This window comes from Harmonia axyridis, chromosome X, assembly GCF_914767665.1.
Source record: "Harmonia axyridis chromosome X, icHarAxyr1.1, whole genome shotgun sequence".
Lineage (NCBI taxonomy): Eukaryota > Metazoa > Arthropoda > Insecta > Coleoptera > Coccinellidae > Harmonia > Harmonia axyridis.
In genome coordinates, this window is record NC_059508.1 from 37,693,785 (window position 1) to 37,698,860 (window position 5,076).

Sequence of the window (5,076 nt, forward strand, 5' to 3'; positions counted from 1 at the left end):
TTCGCGAGTATAAATGTTGAGAATTTCTTTATCTATTGAATTTCTATGTTTTTGCCAAAGTTTCCTAGTTTTATTTCTCGATTTGATAAGATCGATTATATGAGGGGGGAGTTTTTTGTACGCTAAATTTTGTTGTTTTTTAGGGGTTGTTTTATCGCGAGCATATTTGAGGGCCTTCGTAAACGTCTCGATTTCCCTTTCGATTTCTGAGGCGGTTTCAATTTTGTTGTTGATAGCGATTTTGCTATCCAATTTTTTACGAAAGATATCCCAGTTGGTGACTGAGTAGTCGTACACCAACTTGGCTGGGTTTCTTTCGATATCAATGTTGACTTTGAAAATAACTGGGTTGTGGTCAGATCCCAGTTGACAACTAGTTTCTGGGATACTGTTTATGCGGACGTTTTTGGTAAGCACCAAATCTATTGTACTTGGTGCTTTGCCATTGCCCGGGAAATGTGTATGTCCACTAGGGACGTTCAAGGTTATATAATTGTTGGATTCAAGGAAACTGAAAAGGCGATTCCCGTTAGTATTTCTGCAATTGCAGTTCCACTCTTCGTGCTTAGCGTTCAAGTCGCCTAGAACGATAACGTTGGCGGTTTTTTTAATTGTAAACAGGTTCCTTAAACAATTATTGGTGAATTTGTTACTAGGGCTGTTGTACACCGCCGTAATAACGAAGTTTTCATTAAAAATTACACTAATATTCTCTATTGTGCACTTTACTTTGGGTAAAGGCGAGATGGTGGATGCGCTACTAAGACTGTTCTTCACAAGAATGGCGACTCCACCAAAACCAGAATTGTCGTTTCGGTCCGCTCTAAAGGTTCTGTAACCGTTAATGAAGAATTTGTTTATGTCTTTCAGTCTAGTCTCGTTAATTGTAAGTACGTCTATTTTGTTGAAATTTAGAAAGTTCTCAATTTCGGTGTGTTTTTGAGACACACCGTTGGCGTTCCACGTAACTATTTTCAAGGACTTAGAATCCATTTGAGGTAATTACATATTCAAAGAATATTTTCGACCGTTCCTGTTGAGAAGCGGCACTCTCCAATTTTTTATTTAAAAGCTTTATACTTTCAAGGAATTTATTTAGGTTGATATAAGAATTGAGTTTTTTAAATTCATTTTGAATTTCCTCAAATGGATTTCCTGTTGATTGGAATTCCGGGGATGGCGTAGATGGGATATTTGGCAGGATGGTGGGTGCGCTTTTGCTGGTATTGTCACTCACCTTATTTGCTTTGATTGTCGCCTCATAGGCGGCTTTCCTCTGTTCCCAGGGGTTGCTTTCTGGAATTGGGGCTGGCCTGTATCTCGGTTTGGGGGCGACTGCGGGTCTGGAACTCCTGGAGTTCTTCTTTTCGATTATAGATTTGTAGATTGGACAGTCAATGCTGTTTGCCGGGTGACTTCCATGGCAATTAATGCACTTAGCCAAGGTTGTTATTGGTTTGGGGCAGTTCATCGTCAAATGCGACTCGGCGCATTTGAGACATTTTTCCGCCCTATGGCAGTTGGCGGTGGCGTGGCCCCACAACTGGCATCTGTGGCACTGAATGATTTCTTTTTTGGTGGTGTACCGATTCCACCTAATTTTAGTGTAGCTTACAACTTTTATGTGGTGTTGTAGCTGTTTTAAGGTGACTGTATTGTCGGTCACCACCATGTAGGCCGGGGATTGCGTCGCCCTCATCTTATGGATTTGTATTACTGGAACATTCTGGCCTATTAAATCGTCCTTAATTTCCTCCAGCTCGATGTCTTGCTCTAGGCCCCTCAACGTAAAAGCGTGGGTCTTTAGGTGTTTGGGGGTATAAGTGTGGTACTGTATACCATGTTTGTCCAAGAATTTCATGATTTTTTCTTGGTCTTTCAAGGTCTCACTGTATATGGTGGTGTCATTTACCCCATATTTTAAGTAGAAGTTTCCGTCTACTTCGGATTTTATCTCCTTCACTTTTCTGGCGTGGTTTGTAAATACCCCCAGTACGACAATTGGGGGCGGTTTTTTGGCAGATTTAGGTTCAACTTCGTCCTTCGTAGTTTCAGGGAGGTAGTTGAATCTATTTTTGATTTCAACGTGCTGGACCGTCTTTCTTTTTAGGGTTTTTTTGGTGGTTGGGTGCGTGAATTTGGGATTATTGATATCGGTAGTCCTCGATTTTTTGGTTGGTGCGGTGGAGGTGGAGCTTTCCTCGCCGGAACTTGTATCGTTGTTCTCGATTTCCATCTTATCGAGCGTCATTTTCGATTTAAATTCCTCGCTCGGAGGAATTTAAATTAGAAACTTTAGTCACTTTCACTTCAAATACGGTCAGTTTTGTCCAAATCGACCCAAAACAGGTAAATTTCAGGTAGATTTCACTAACACTTGGGTTTGGAATGCGGCTAGTCGCCGTAAAGTCTAGACAGAGCGGCTTCACTTCGGAATGCGGCCAACGCCGGAGGGGTTTTACGCCCTGTTTCGTCTACGGAATGTGGCGAATCGCCCGAGGGCATGAGACGAACACTTGAAACACTTTCACAATTATACAGGTAATTCTGAGAGGTCTGGAGACGACAACCTTTCGGCGCAAGGGTCTGACGAGAACTGGCAATTTCAGCGTGGTATGGCCGTAAACAACAAATATAGCGATATTTTCTATGATATCTCACTTTTTGGGAGCGGAAAGGACGTGAACGTTTTTCCTTATAAAAAATGAAATAACTTTTGGATATTAATTCTGATTGTTGATTTAAGTTTTAAGAACACATTAGGACATATCTCAATGAAATTTGAGGGATTTCCGAAATCGAAAAATATTTTTCGAAAAAAAAAAAAAATCCCAGAAGACCTCGGTCATCTCAAGTTTATTTCCATATTCTATTACACAATCAACGTACATCACAAAAGGAACCATCTCTCTAACTATCACAGTTAAATTTTTGTATCGGAACATTTCACGTCGGAATATCTCGCTAAGTCCAGACCGGGGAGATCGGTCGCATTTGACACCGTCCGCTCCGGTCTAACATCGTCTTGGAGTCGGGGTAACGATGGAGAGGCGTTTAAGGACGTGAACATTTTTCCTTATAAAAATTAAAGTCGACAATGAATATTGATTCTGATTACTGATTTACTCTTTTAGTACACATTAGAAGGCAACGCAATCAGATTTGAGGAAATTTCAAGATCAGAAAATTTTTTTCGAAAAAAAAAAAAATTCAAGAACACCTGGGTCATGGCAAGTTATTTCCCACAATCCATTCCACAATCAACGTACAACATAGAAGAAATCATCTCTCTAACTATCCTGGTTCAAAAGTTGTATCGGAACATTTCACGTCGAAATACCTCGCCAAGTCCAGACCGGGGCGATAGGTAGTATCTGACACCGTCCGCTCGGGACTGACATCGACTTGGACTCGGGCTAATGATGGGGAGGCGTTTAAGGACGTGAACATTTTTCCTTATAAAAATTAAAGTCGACAATGAATATTGATTCTGATTACTGATTTACGCTTTAAAAACACATTAGAAGGCAACCAAATCAAATTTGAGGAAATTCCAAAATCAGAAAATTTTTTTTCAAAAAAAAAAAAATCCGAAAAATATTTTTCGATTCTGATTACTGATTTACTCTTTTAGAACACATTAGAAGGCAACGAAATCAAATTTGAGTGAAATCCAAAATCAGAAAATATTTTTCGAAAAAAAAAAAAAATTCGAGAACACCTCGGTCATGGCAAGTTATTTTCCACAATCCATTCCCCAATCAACGTACATCCCAGAAAAAATCATCTCTCTAACTATCCTGGTTCAAAAGTTGTATCGGAACATTTTCACGTCGAAAATATATCTCAGAGTCCAGACCGATGCAGAACGTAAACTCGATCATACCGATGCTTCACGTAATCTCGATCTTACCGATGCACAACGTAAACTAGATCACACCGATGCAGAACGTAAACTCGATCATACCGATGCACCACGTAAACTCAGGCAGACCGATGCAGAACGTGAACTCGATCTTACCGATGCACCACGTAATCTCGATCTTACCGATGCACCACGTAAACTCGGGCAGACCGATGCAGAACGTGAACTCGATCTTACCGATGCACCACGTAAACTAGGGCTGACCGATGCATCACGTAAACGACGATCGAGAGGCGCGAAAGGACGTGAACGTTTTTCATTATAAAAATTGAAATAAATGATAAATAATGATTCTGATTGTTGGTTATCATTTTTAATAAGCATTAGGAGGCAACCAAATGAAATTTGAGGAAATTCCGATAATAGAAAATTTTTTCGAAAAAAAAAAAAAATTCATGAAATCCTCGGTCATCGCAAAATATTTACCATATTCTGTTCGATAATCAACGTATATTTAAGAAGGAATCATATCTGTATCTATCTTGGTTCAAATTTTGTATCGGAACATTTTGACCAAAGTCCGAGCTTCGGCCGAAACAGACACCGCTGACCTGGCCTATCGATCGACCGAGAGTCGGGGATAGAGCGTAAGTGTTGTCTGGAGGGGAACCCTGTGCTCTCCTGACATATATAGGGAAGGTGGTCGCGTTGGGCGATGCAGAACGTTTGGATCGGGAATTATATTTTTGGTTCAGCTATTGGAATATGGTTTATTGTTGGTATATATTGGCGAAATAACGTTCTTACTGACTGGGGATATTCATAAAAATGAGTCCGGAGATTTTCAGATCGAAGTCCGAGTGATCCGACTTGGAAGGCGTGTTGGGTGGGTCGAGATGGCTTAGATAGATCAGACGAGGCGGGCTAAGTGTTGACGTCATGCATCGGTCCATTTTCAGATTGAGTCCGAGTAATCCGACTTTGAAAGAGTGTTGGGTGCGTCGAGACTGTTTAGATAGATCGGACGAGGCGGACTAGGTGTTAACGACATGCATCGGTATATTTTCTGATCGGAGTCCGAAGAAATCGGCCCTAGTAGGCGCAGCGGACGGTCGAGACGGCCTCGGTGGGTCGGATCGATCGGGAAAAGTTTGCTAAATCGTGTCTGGAGGGGAACCTTGGGTTCTCCTGACATATATAGGGGATAAGGT